The following is a 14,773-nucleotide window of genomic DNA, read 5'->3' as shown; positions in this document are numbered from 1 at the left end:
AAGGAGTTTAAGCATGCGTGGGATAGGCATAAGGCTATCCTAACTATAAGATAATGCCAGGGACTAATGAAAGTATTTAGAAAACTGGGTAGACTTGATGGGCCGAATGGTTCTTATCTGCCGTCACATTCTATGTTTCTATGTTTCTGTGTTTCTATGCCATAGACTTCAATAGGCAGGCAAATTTTAAAACCCACAGGGACTCTTTCTGGCCACAATAGTGATGGAAAAGTTGTTTCAAGGGGACTTACACCTGGACTGTGGCATGCCGGAGGGGGATCCATGGCAAAACACCCATGGAAAATGACATAGTTGATGCAGAGTCTGGTTTTAATCCATAAAGGGCATAAATCACCTAACATTCCTAAATTGTTTGGAATAACGTGCTTTAAAACATCAGGTATTATGTTGTATCGATCAGGTAGTGTAAGGGTTACACACGCTTCACAGTGACAGACCAAACTCCCCGTTTAACGCACGGCAAACAACCGCAAACAGTCCATTTGCACAACCGCAAACTCCCCATTTGCACAAGGTTGGATACCAAGCTAGCCATGTCCAGTTCCTTGTCCTCACTGATGTCATTGAAGGTCTCTTCCTCCACCCAGCCACGTAAAACACCAAGGGTCCCCGAAAGGTGACAACAAGCCCCCTGGGACGCCTGCTGTGTTTGGTCTTCCACCTCCTCAAAGCCACCTTACTCCTCTGACTCCTCTTCTTCAGACTCCTCTCTCTGCGTTGCCTCTCTCTGCATTATTATAAGGTGTGTTAAGTAGTACTATTCCTATCAGTTTAATCCCTGTTACGTCCCCTATCAGGGGACGTGTATATGGCATCGATTTTAGGAACCGGGAGATGGAAAAAGATGCTTGGTCGGTCCTACTACTTCAAATTTGGGGCACTGCGCGTGCAATCTAATGTGCCACGAGGTAGGAGTGGTGTGTCAAGTAGTACTATTCTTATCAGTTTAATCCCTGTTACGTCCCCTATCAGGGGACGTGTATATGGCATCGATTTTAGGAACCGGGAGATGGAAAAAGATGCCTACTTCAAATTTGGGGCAGTGCGTGTGCAATCTAATGTGCCACCAGATAGGAGTGGTGTGTTAAGTAGTACTATTCTTATCAGTTTAATCCCTGTTACGTCCCCCTCATCAGGCCTTTTTAAGTCGAATGTATCGCCCACTGTCAGTCCCTTCGGAATCCATCCCTCATTCATCTTAATAAAGGTGAGGTAATCTAGACTTTTTTGACATAGGTGACTTCTCTTCTCAGTGACAATACCTCCTGCTGCACTGAAGGTCCTTTCTGACAGGACACTTGAAGCGGGGCAGGCCAGAAGTTCTATCGCAAATTGGGATAGCTCAGGCCACAGGTCAAGCCTGCACACCCAGTAGTCAAGGGGTTTATCGCTCCTCAGAGTGTCGATATCTGCAGTTAAGGCGAGGTAGTCTGCTACCTGTCAGTCGAGTCGTTCTCTGAGGGTGGACCCCGAAGGGCTGTGGCGATGCGTAGGACTTAAAAAGCTCTGCATGTCCTCCATCAACAACACGTCTGTAAAGCGTCCTGTCCTTGCCGGCGTGGTCGTGGGAGGAGGAGGATTACTTTCACCTCTTTCCCTGTTAGATTCCTGTTGTGCTGTGACATCACCCTTATTCGGTAACATTTCAGGCACTTTCTGCTTATACCGGGGGTCTAGTAGCGTGGACACCCAGTACAGGTCGTTCTCCTTCAGCCATTTTACACAAGGGTCCCTCAACAGGCACAACAGCATGAAAGACCCCATTTGCACAAGGTTGGATGCCGAGCTACTCATGTCCCATTCCTCGTCCTCAGTGATCTCACTGAAGGTATGTTCTTCCCCCAGCCACGTACAACACCACGGGTACCAGATAGGTGACAACGAGCACCCTGGGATGCCTGTTGTGGTTGGTCTTCCTCCTCCTCCTCAAAGCCACATTCCTCCTCTGACTCCTCTTCCTCACAATCCTCTTTCAGCGTTGCCGCAGGCCCAGCAAGCGATGATGATAAGGCTGTTTCTGGTGGTGATGGTGACCACAACTCTTCCTCTTCACGCTCATCTTCGGCCTGATCCAGCACTCTTCGCAGGGCATGCTCCAGGAAGAAAACAAATGGTATGATGTCGCTGATGGTGCCTTCGGTGCGACTGACTAGGTTTGTCACCTCCTCAAAAGGACACATGAGCCTACAGACATTGCGCATGAGCGTCCAGTAACGTGGCAAAAAAATTCCCAGCTCCGCAGAGGCTGTCCTAGCACCCGGGTCATACAAATAGTCGTTAACGGCTTTTTCTTGTTGGAGCAGGCGGTCGAACATTAGGAGTGTTGAATTCCAACATATCGGGCTGTCGCAAATCAAGCGCCTCATTGGCATGTTGTTTCGCCACTGGATATCTGAAAAGTGCGCCATGGCTGTGTAGGAACGCCTTCCTGGCCTGCTTCAGGACATCCTGTAAGCCTGGGTACTTATGCACAAAGCGTTGTACGATCAGATTACACACATGTGCCATGCATGGCACATGTGTCAACTTGCCCAAATTCAATGCCGCCAACAAATTTCTTCCATTGTCACAAACCACTTTGCCGATCTCCAGTTGGTGCAAAGTCAGCCACTGATCCACCTGTGCGTTCAGGGCGGACAGGAGTGCTGGTCCGGTGTGACTCTCTGCTTTCAGGCAAGTCAACCCCAAGACGGCGTGACACTGCCGTATCCGTGATGTGGAATAGTACCTGGGGAGCTGGGGGGTGTCGTTGATGTGGAGCAAGACGCAGCAGCAGAAGAGGACTCAGCCGAGAAGGTTATGGAAGAGGATGGAGTAGGAGGAGTAGAGGAGGTGGCAGCAGGCCTGCCTGCAAGTCGTGGCGGTGTCACCAACTCCTCTGCACAGCCACGCATTCCATGCTTGGTAGCCGTCAGCAGGTTTACCCAATGCGCAGTGTAGGTGATATACCTGCCCTGACCATGCAGACCAGGTATCAGTGGTCAGACGGACCCTTGCCCCAACACTGTGTGCCAGACATGCCATTACTTCCTTTTGCACAATCGAGTACAGGTTGGGGATTGCCTTTTGTGCAAAGAAATTTCGGCCAGGTACCTTCCACTGCGGTGTCCCAATAACTACAAAATTTTGGAACGCCTCAGACTCCACCAGCTTGTATGATAAAAGCTGGCGGGCTAAGAGTTCAGACAAGCCAGCTGTCAGATGACGGGCAAAAATGGGGTGACTTGGTGACATTGGCTTCTTACGCTCAAACATGTCCTTGACAGACACCTGACTGTGGGCAGATGAGCAGGAACTGCTCAAGGCGAGAGACGGAGTGGCGGATGGTTGAGAGGGGGCAAGGAGGACAGCAGTGGTTGACGTGGCTGAAGATGCTGGACCAGGAGGAGGATGGTAGCTTTTAGTTTGTGTGCTGCTTGTACTCATGTGTTGATCCCATAGGTGTTTGTGATGTGCGATCATGTGCCTTCGCAAAGCAGTTGTACCTAGGTGAGTTTTGGACTTCCCACGACTCAGTTTCTTTTGGCACAGGTTGCAAATGGCATCGCTGTTGTCAGAGGCAGACACACACAAAAAATGCCACACTGCTGAGCTCTGCAATGACGGCATTCTGGTGGTGGCAACAGCATGCGTTGATTGGCGTGCTGTCTGGTTGACCCCGGGTGCCGATGCATGCTGTCTGACTGTGCCACTAGCTCCTTGCGACGACCTCCCCCTGCTTCCAACTCGTCTCCTCCTCCTCTCTGTCTCCCCATCTGAACTTTCCCCTGTTCTTCTTCTCTTCTAGCGGGCACCCATGTGACATCCACGGACGCATCGTCATCATCAACCGCTTCACTTGTATCTGACAACTCAGCAAAGGAAGCAGCAGCGGGTACAACATCATCATCATCACACCGTACGTCCATGTGTGTAATGCTGCCTGAGACATACCCCTGTTATCTACATCCTCTGGCAATAATGGTTGCACATCACTCATTTCTTCCAACTGATGTGTAAATAACTCCTCTGACAGATCAAGTGATGCGGCTGTGGTGCTAGTGTTGGTCGTGGCGGTAGGCGGGCGAGTGGTAACTTGAGAGGTGCCCGAAGCTAAGCTGGAGGAGGATGGTGCGTCAAGGCTCCGAGCGGAAGCTATAGAAGATTGGGTGTCCTGTGTTAGCCAGTCAACTATGTCCTCAGAACTTTTTGAGTTCAGGGTACGTGGCCTCTGAACACTGGGCATTATTCTAGGGCCAAAGGGAATCACAGCACCACGACCACGACGGCCCCTGTGGGGTGGCCTGCCTCTGCCTGTAATTTTTTTTTTGATTAGTGGTACTATGCGTGCAAGCTACTGTGACAACAGATATGAGTGGCACTGTGCACTGGCAGAAGTTGGCAGAGCAGACGCTGTAGGCCTGACACACACGCTTGCAGACAACTAACTGCTATTCAATCTATTACATTCAAAACGTTTTTATTTTTTAAATGTACACTACTCTTACACCAGATATGAGTTTCACTGGTGTGACACTGTGCCCTGGCAGGCCCTGAAACGCACACGTGTGAAGGAAACTGACTGCTATTATTTCACAGTCAAAAAAGTTTTTTGTTTTTTTTTAAATGCAAGCTATTGTGACACCAGATATGAGTGGTGGCACTGGGCAAGTGGGCACGTTATACGCTGTGAGCCTGACACACATGCTGGCAGGCAGGCAACTGCAATTAGACAGGGAAAAAAAAAAGCAAACTGATGTTCTAGCCCTAAAAAGGGCTTTTTGGGGTGCTGTCCTTACAGCAGAGATCAGATGAGTCCTTCAGGACTGTAGTGGACACTGAATACACTAGCCTAGCTATCGATTTCCCTATTAAATCAGCAGCAGCTACACTGTCCCTCCTCTCACTAAGAATGCAGTTTCCGAATGAATCTAAAATGGATGCTGTCCAGGAGATGGGAGGGTCTGGGAGGGAGGGTCTGCTGCTGATTGGCTGGAATGTGTCTGCTGACTGTGAGGTACAGGGTCAAAGTTTACTCAATGATGACGAATAGGGGGCGGACCGAACATCGCATATGTTTGCCCGCCGTGGCGAACGCGAACAAGCTATGTTCGCCAGGAACTATTCGCCAGCGAACTATTCGGGACATCTCTACTGATGAGGCATCCTCTCAGTCACAGACCAGAAGGGAGCATACACAGACCTGCACTGACAAACCAATGCACCACCATGTAGCACACTAGACCAACAGGGACCAGATGAAGCCAGACATGCAGACCTGCACTGACAGACCGATGCATCACCAGGTGGCACACTGGACCACCAGGGACCAGATAATTGCCCCCACTCTAACCAAAAGATTAGTGGGGGGGTTGGGGAGACAACAAAAAAATCAACAAAATCAACAATAATGTGTGGGGAAGCTGAATACCATACACAGTAACCCCCCAAATTCAACCACAGACACACACTGCCCAATCAACCCACACACACAATAAACCCCAAACTCCAATACACTTGTCTCCTTTCCAGAAAAGTGATTATCCTCCTTTAAATAATCACTATTTACATAATAAAGAGTACAAAAGGGAGTAGAGACATTTCATATCACAAACTGATCAGGAATGTCCCTAACTTTTTTTTATATATATGTCCAGCATCTAGACCCGATCTTGCACAAAGCTAAATCTTCCAAAACAAATTAGGGATGAGTTGGAATTTATTTTAAACTCTTTCAGGAGAAAAGTTCTCAATATCCTTGAAACTTGAGTGGAAACACAAAGTATGTATTAACTAAAGGCATTTCAGGGTCAAATTCTAAGGTTACACTGGAGTTATAAATACATTTATTTTCTAACAAAATCGCCCTAAACAATTCAGAATTTTATATAGTATTATATTTTGACAAGTATAACATTTGTAATTGTAAATACTTATATATCCCATCCAGGTAAAATATACTTTTTATACTCTTTACAGAAGATAATCTTCCTGCAATAGTAGGTGTTTTTCTAGCCTCAAATCTAATACCTTTCTGCACTATAGGGTACTTATAAGAGAGCCTCATTTGCATATAAAACTACATTTTTTTTCTTAAAGGACATCTGTCATACATTTTCACTTCTTGTTTTTTTTATAAATGTATTATGTTTAAAAACATTATATTCTTCTTAATTTTTAAGGATAATTTTGTTTGAAAATGATGTACATTGTTTTTGTGAAAATTTCACTTTCTGAATCTGGCTGATCGGCCATGTTGAGCCAGACTCTACTGTTATGTGGCCAACTGCTGCTCAACCTAACTTTCCTGCTCCTGCAGTTTAACACAGAGAACACATAGCAATCGCATCAGACAAGATTGTAACCAGACAAGTTTGACGCACAGGACACAAAAGGTAAGGGTAGGGTAGAAAAGTAGGTTGCTAGGATAGTATTCATTGAGGGCTTAGTGTTTTGTTTTTATGACAGTTTTAGGAGAGGAATCGGGGTGCGGGGAGGGAAAGCTGTTCACAGTTTAATTGATATGCTTTCCTAAAGAAGTAACTTTCCAAAGATTTTTGGAAGGAGTGGAGATTGGTTGAGAGTCTAACAGAGAGGGGGAGGGTGTTCCATAGGAACGGTGCAGCCCTATAGAAGTATTTAAGGTGAGCATCAGAGGTAGGAGCATGAACATAGGTTAGACATAGGTCTTCGGCAGAGCATGGGGGCCTAGATGGGACTTTTTTGTGTATTGGTGAGGATAAGTAGGTGAAGCAACATTGTGTAGAGATTTGTAAGCGAGTGTCAGGATCTTAAATTGAGCCACTATATCTTACGGGAAGCCAATGGAGGGACTGACTAAGGGTGGAGGTGTGGGAGGTGCAGGCGGACAGGAAGATGAGCCTTGCTGCCGCATTTATTATAGACTGTAATGGGGCAAGTTGGGAGCACGTAAGACCACTGAGAAGCGGATTACAGTAGTCAAGGCGAGAGAGGACAGCAGCATAAACAAGCACCTGTGACGTATCAGGCGTTAAATAGAGTCGGATGCGTGCAATGTTTTTGAGATGGAAGCGGCAGAATTTGGTGATTGATTGGACATGAGGGGTGAAGGAGAGGTCGGAGTCAAAGAGAACACCTAGGCAGTGAGCCTTAGAGGTAGAGCGGATGGTAGCGCCATTGATTTGGAGGGACACAGACAAGGGAGTAGCAACACTTGAGGGAGGGAAGACCAGAAGTTCTGTTTTGGACAGGTTCAGTTTAAGGAAATGAGCAGCCATCCAGTTGGAAATAGCAGAGAGGCAGTCAGAGACATGAGTCAAGAGGGGTGGTGAGAAATCAGGGGAGGACAGATAAATTTGCGTGTCATCTGCATAGAAATGATATTGGAAGCCGAAGGAGTTGATGAGTTTACCAAGGGAGGTAGTGTAGATTGAGAACAATAGGGGACCAGACAGACCCTTGGGAACACCAACAGAGAGGGATTGGGAATAAGAGGCAGAGCCAGAGAAAGAAACACTGAATGAGCGCTGGGAGAGGTAGGAAGAGCACCAGGAGAGAACGGTATCTCGTAGACCAAGCATGTCAAACTCAAAGGCTAAGACAGGCCAAATAAACAAGGTTTACATTTATGTGGCCTGCAAAAAACAAACAAACTTCAGTTTCCATAGAAAGGTAGGTTTATTTAGAAAGGTACAGTATAAAAAAAGTTGCCTAGCTGACACTGGATGTCCTTGCGCTCATAGGGCTTCAAAATAAACAAAAGAGCAAATTTATTTTAACAAATTAATTTGCATATAAACAACATTTCAGTCCAACTACCTTGACATATTAAGAAATGTTTGGTAATGGGACTAAAATGGTGAATGTATGTTGTTGCACAGCTGTAAAAAACAAATTACGTTATCTTGTAGATTTTGAAGATCTATGAGTGTTCTTCATTATGGCTGAGATCATCAAACTTGATGATCTCAGCCAATCCAATACTTACCCACAGGAAAGCATTGGGAGGCTATTGTGCATGTGTGGGGAAAATCTGCGCGGCCAATCAGCATCTCCATGGGGAGCATTGAGCGCTTCCATGCAGACCCAATCTAACACACTGCCCCTCCTCCCACTCTAATACACTGCCCACAAATCCAATGCATTGCCCCCAAATCCAACACACTGCCCTCCTCCCTCAACTCATCCACTCCACAATACACTGCCCCTTTCCCCCAATCTAATACATTGCCCCTTAATCTAATACACTGCCCCTCCTCCCTCCACTCTAATTGAATAGACTGCCCCCACTCCCACCACTCTACTTTAATACACTGCCCCCCACCTCTCTAATACACTGGCCCCCTCCCTAACTCAAATAAATACACTGCCCCCCTTAACCCAATTTAATACAAAAAAGCCCCCTAGACTTTCCCAAATTAATACACTGCACATTCCCTCCCATTAATACACTGCCACAACTCCCCAATTTAATACACTGGCCCCCTCCCTCCCCCAGGTTAATACACTGCCCCTTCCCTCTCTTAAATTAATACAATGCCCTCCCCCCAATTTAACACACTGACCCCCCCACCACCACCACTCTGCACTGCCCTCCCCCCAATTTAACACACTGACCCCCTCCCTACTTAAAATTAATACACGGCCCCCTCCCTCCCCAAATTAATAGTGCCCCCTTCCACCCTTAAATTAATACAGTGCCCCCTCCCTCAAATTAATACACTGGCCCCCTCCCTCCCCCAAATTAATAGAGTGCCCCTCCCTCAGATTTATACAGTTCCCCCTCCCCCAGAGCCCCTCTTCTCCTACCTAACAATTTGCTGCCCATCCTCCAGTTCCAGCTCCAGCCCTGCTGAAGCAGACCAGATGCTCCTCTGGCACTGCGAGCAGGAGGGAAGGGGGAGTGGCTGCTCTATTCTTCTCAGCAGACACACAGCCACACTGCCTTCTTGTGGCCGGGAGAGCAAGAATCGGGACATATTTTTCCTGTCTTGCTGGTCGCAGTCACAGCTGAAAGCAGCCTCAGCAGGCGGGCCACAAATATGTTCACTGTGGGCCGCATGTTTGACATGCTTGTCATAGACCGAGATTACGGATGATGATCAACAGTGTCAAAAGCAGCAGAAAGATTGAGGATAATTAGGATAGAGTAGTGGCCACGGGATTTAGCATGGGATTTATACATAGACTTACCATGTATATAAAGAGCGCTACACTGCAATAGCAGAGTATCTATTGATTTTAATACCTAGGCAAATAAAGTGGATGAAGATTTTAAGAAATCCTATGGCTTGCAATTTTGTCCAAAACTGTGACTATTTACATTTAAACTCAACCTTACAAGAACCACCGTTTTTCTGCATAATATTCAGTCACTTCCCTGTAATTGGGGCACTAAACCTAAATATAACGATATTCAACATTTTGCTCACTTGCAGACACAATTTTGAAATTCAGTGGGCATTTGTTTAGGAATCTATATTCCCAAAAATAGAATTTATTTCTTTACAAAAAAAAATCAAAAATAAACAGTGCATTTGTCATTGTTTACATGTTGTTGTCCTTATAAGGGAAGCTATATAATATAAAACTCAATTTATCTCTTCAATAATTCTGTAAAGGATACGCAAATAAACAAAAAAATTTAATTGTGTAAATATACATTACTGTATGTAAATGTCTTTGTACTATCTGAACTATATGCATGCTATCTATTCACATGTTCTGAGTTAACTATTAAAGTTAAACAATATTTACAATTACAATTTTAATTATAACTACAATGTTCTCTTGAAAAAGGATGATCGCTATTAAATAACAGCATAAGGTAAAAAAAAAATAAAAAAAATAACGAACCTGTTTATTGTTTGGATATTGTTTTACGAAATTAGAAAGTCCTAATTGGAAGGATAAATCTATTTTTAATACTAATATTGTGATTTTTCACAAACTTTAATTCTGAGAATGGGTTGATTCGTTTTTCTTTAAAATATCTTCTTACGAAGAAAAACACAAACTCCACTAGCAGACGTGACGTCAGTTTTTGTTTCACCATTTTAACACAAAGAAGACTTTCAGTTTTCAGCTGAAGAGACAGCTACAATATCATAGAGTAAAATTAGCTTGCTATGTGCTTTTCAGCGTGGGTTGGAATGTTGCATTCAGCCAAACATGTGAATGCATTTTCCTTCGGTGATATTTGTCCAGGCCTTAAAATATCTCCTACTCCAGAACGAAGGCAACTGGTAAAGCTAAGACATAGTCTCTGCTCGAATCAAACTTTTTAAAACTAACTTTTTTTTTTGCTACATAATCAGCAGGCTGCTTGCTGTGAAATCAAAGGTATGTTGCTGTGATATTATTACGTATCTAATCGCACATTCTCGTACAAAGATATGGGATGCTTGTGTTAAAATATATTACTTTCATGTTGGGAAATATTCTCTCTCAGTAGTTTGAGCTTACATGCAGTATAATTACGTAATCCTTGTAAATAAAACCAAGAAGTTTGGTTAAGGGGGGTGGATTCAGATAATTCAAATCCTTTTATATTTTTTATGTAGCAACTTTGTTATGTATTTGTTTGATCGGCTTCTCGATTGACTGGCTGTTTATATGTTTTAAGCATTGAAAGTCAAAGTATGCTGACTTTATTACCCGATATCCACATACTAAAACTATTTTTTTCTTTTTTATCTGATAGTGATAGCTTAATAATCATTTACAATTAAATCTGCTGGCCTAAGAAACAAATGTTACCGTATATTGTTTTGCTTTTTTTGGGGGGGGGGGGGTCAGGTTTTTGTGTACATTTTAAAAGTGGCCACTTGCATGAATGTACAGTTTATAGATATATTTTAATGCTGAAGTTTTTTTTTGAGATTTTTATTTTATACCTAATCAAGCACCATTGTCCTTGTACGTACTGTATTTTTCTATTTATTTATTTTTCTCAATGGGAATCAACTGATAGGCTGAGAGTGTCACCTGATTATTATTGTGCCTGGAGTGTTCCTTAGTGAATCAGGGTAATCTACATCAAATATCTGCTGAATGCTGGAGCTAGGGCATTGTAGGCCTGAAGTTTAAGTGGACTCAGATTTCTTCTTATCACTATCTTTATCTTTTATCTTTTAACTTTTTTCTTTTTTTTTTGCTTAGGTGCTAACATTTCAGGGTCACTGAAAAGGATTTTGAATCTTGTGAAATGCACCTATCTAAAATCTAAAGGGGCAGAGGATGGAAAAGTTATGTTTTAATTTTTTAAATATTATTCTATTGATTGGTGGGACTGAGTCAAACATGTAATGACCAGAAGATTGCCACCCCCTGATTTCAGTATTGGTAATTCAGGGGTACAGCAAGATCAATTGTCATTGTGTTTTTTGGACAACCTTTTGTCCTGCATAGAGGCACATTATTTTGGGCCTCTAAACCGTGGTAACCTGCATATCCAAATTATATATTCACCCCATCCCAAATCCTAAGAGAACGGGGATGTGGACGAGACATTTATGTATATCTCCTCTACTGCATTCTAAGAGTGGACACTCTTCATTCATATAGCTTTACATATAAACTGATAGCTAGCTTGTATAAAGAGCCTTGTAAGTAGCAATTTCATAAGGGTAACATTACATATTATTTTAATGTGAATTTTTATGTTAGGTCACAGGCAGTTATGTGTTATAAGTAACAGGCACAAAAAGGGTCTGGGATTGGAGAAAGAGACAAACCGATGGGTTTGGCACAGAGACAAACAAAGGGGCTAGGGTGGGAGACAGAGACACACAGAGGGGCTGTGGTAGATAGAAAGAGACACACAAAGGGGCTGAAGGAGAGACACAGAGTGGCTGTGAGGGAAAGAGACACACAAAGGGGCTGAAGGAGAGACACAGAGTGGCTGTGAGGAAAAGAGACACACAAAGGGGCTTGCAGGGGAGACACAGAGTGGCTGGGAGGAAAAGAGACACACAAAGGGACTGAAGGAGAGACACAGGGTGACTGGGAGGGAAAGAGACACACAAAGGGGCTGAAGGAGAGACAAAGAGTGGATGGGAAGGAAAGAGACACACAAAGGGGCTGGGGAGAGACACAGAGTGGCCTGGAGGGAATGTGACACACAAAGGGGATAGGGAGAAAAAAGATACACAGAGGGGCTGGGGAAGGGGAAAACAAGAAACAAACACAGAGAGGAACTGAGGGCAGAGACAAAGTGCTGGGGGAATGAAACTCACAGAGGACCGATGGAAGGGGGAAAGAGAAATACAAAAGGGCTGCAGCGAAGGGCTGGAGAAAAGGAGAAAAAAATACACAGAGGGGCTGGGGAAGGGGAAACAAAGACACAGAGAGGAACTGAGGGCAGAGACAAGTGCTGGGGGAATGAAACTCACAGAGCACCTATGGAATGGGGGGAAGAGATGCACAAAAAAGCTGCAGTGCAGAGACATACAAAATGGGCTTGGGAGAAGGAAACACAAAAGGGGCTGAGGGGGAAAGAGACATACAGAGGGGCTGGAGAAGGGGAAAAGGAAACACAAAGTGTCTGGCCGAAGAGACACAAATGGACTGGGAAGAAGTAAGAGACACACAACTGGGGTTGTAAGAGACACACGGTGGGGGTGTAAGAGCCACTAAAGTTGCTAAGACTATCAACAGAGGGGATAAGAAACACAAGAGGGGGCTGAGAGCACAGGTGAAGTGGGGGTTGAGAAAAACACAGGTGCATCTTAACCTGTGTAGCCAAAAGGCCTTGCATCATCCCTGCCCTCACAATTGACATTTGACACGCCACTGGTACATAAAAGCATACCTCCCACCACAGAGAGTTATGTAGGACTGATAGGGCAGGCAATGGGTCACCAGTGAGTCAACTCATAGATTTTTGGAGGGTACATAAATTGTTACATATCATTTTTGATGACTGTTGGAAAAAAATATAATAACTTTGCATTGTGGCTGTGAGAATTTTATCTCAGTAACTTACAGACAGCATCTACATTAATTCTAGGATGACAAAATTCCCTGGTGCTATAGAGTCAATGTTTTCTTAATCCCCTGGGCTGTAACGGAGCTGTAACAGATAGGCAGAGGTCACCAGTCTTTCACTAGTGTTCATTTTTGCCTCAAGGATGCCAAAGATGGTGGATGTAAAAATATCCTTTCCCGTCTCTGCCATGGTAATAAAAAGTATAGTGTGACCTACTTATTTGCAGGCTCTATCAGTATTTAAGAAAGGAGCATGGAGACTCGTTCCCACATAAGCTGGCCAATAATACAAGAATATAACAGCAGCCCAGCACTTATTGTACAGGTGAAGCCCAGCACGCTTGTATAAGTGAAGAAAAAAATCCCATTATCTGAAACATAATCTAACCGTATTTAACTGTTCTCTGGAGGCTTGACAAAAACAGGAAAGTGGTCAAAACATTGCTAGTTTAATGTCCAAATTTTGGTAGTTTTTCTTCAAAGCGTATTAGACTAGTTTTTAATTATTTCTTTGTGCCAAGGACCAGGGTTGAAACAATAGAAACATCATAAATTGTGAACTATCTCTCATAGAACATGCCTTTGTGCAACTTTGGAAGCCTCAACCACGTATCTAAGACTATTATCAAGACTGAGGCAGAATAAGTGAAACGCGTAGGTTCACTTTGACTGCTAAAGCCTTGGTAGCTAGCCAGAAACAGAAAAAAGATGTGTTGTGGCAGTAAACAATTTTATTTTAGCACGTAGTGTGTGCTGTTGCAGAATGGGTTTCTTTAGCAGACATGAAAATAGTACATATATTAGTGATATGGTAATATGGCAGTTGTTTTACTATCTATCTTAAATATGTTTTGTGCTTTATCAAGAAAGATACATATTTAACTTGGTAATGCTGTGCCTCCAGCATTGATATGTCCGTGCTTTTGTTCTGTGTTTACATATGATCTAAATATGAGGATAACTGAGTTATTCCAATGGTTGGCAGGAGTGTATAGAAGCTTTCCAGAGACTCTGGCCATATACGGAGCTATTTACTAAACTGAGAATTATAGTGAACTGACTGGAGAATTGCAAGCCAAACTGGAAAGATTCTCAAGGTATTTCCCAGCTTGACTTTTCTGCTTTGTATGTGTAAGTGGTTACACTTAGATGGCCCTGGTTCTTTTTGTCTTCCACACAACAATGAACAAACAAGATGAATATTATTTTGTGCTTTGCCCTACTGGTTTATTAGGGAGTAGATTCTACAGTTGGGAGTGTTTTGATTTTTTTTAGCAAGCAGGATTGCATCTCGGCATCATGGTAATGTAGAAATCCAGGAGTCCTAAATAGCTCACATAAGCTGACCCTAGAGCTTACATTAACAATATTAGAGGTTTGGGGAAAGAACGAGACACACAGAGGGGCTGGGGGAAGACAAAGACTTTGTGGTGGGAAGACAGAGTGTGACAAACTCCCCTTTCCAAGTGAGTTTGCCACAAGCTCCTGGAGGAGCCTCCTTGCCAGCCTCCTGCCACAGACTATGGACCCTGTGAAATATAAGAGAGCAAAAAACGCGGGGACGCAAGAGTATACTGAGAACGGACAGCAGCTGAAATAGCCTGCCCTTCGGTGGGTCCCCGCTTAGATATCAAGCTGGTTTTAGTTCATCTTGTGCCATTACAGAGAGAACATCTCTGAAGCATATCAGACTGTTCTCTCCCATATTTGCAGTCCAGATCCAAAATGCCAGTAAGTTCCCTCTGAACAAAAGATTTCAGGCTATTTCAACTGCTGTCTATTGATTCTGACCCCTTGCTCACGG

At 44.0% G+C, this 14,773-nt stretch overlaps 1 protein-coding gene across 4 annotated transcripts in view; it reads left to right on the top strand.

The window, feature by feature from the left end:
• The window catches only part of SGCG (sarcoglycan gamma), a 263,284-nt gene that overhangs the window by 72,218 nt on the left and 176,293 nt on the right, over window positions 1–14,773 (top strand). For 2 of the 4 annotated variants that reach the window (XM_063429787.1, XM_063429779.1), the window contains exon 1: window positions 10,177–10,323. The exons of the other annotated variants lie outside the window; for them this stretch is intronic. The gene's annotated coding sequence lies outside the window, so the exon portion shown is untranslated. Of the gene's footprint in view, window positions 1–10,176; window positions 10,324–14,773 lie in introns of those variants that run through there. 4 annotated transcript variants of the gene reach the window in all.

This window comes from Pelobates fuscus, chromosome 1 (assembly GCF_036172605.1).
Source record: "Pelobates fuscus isolate aPelFus1 chromosome 1, aPelFus1.pri, whole genome shotgun sequence".
NCBI lineage: Eukaryota > Metazoa > Chordata > Amphibia > Anura > Pelobatidae > Pelobates > Pelobates fuscus.
This window is presented reverse-complemented; position numbering and strand designations above follow the sequence as displayed.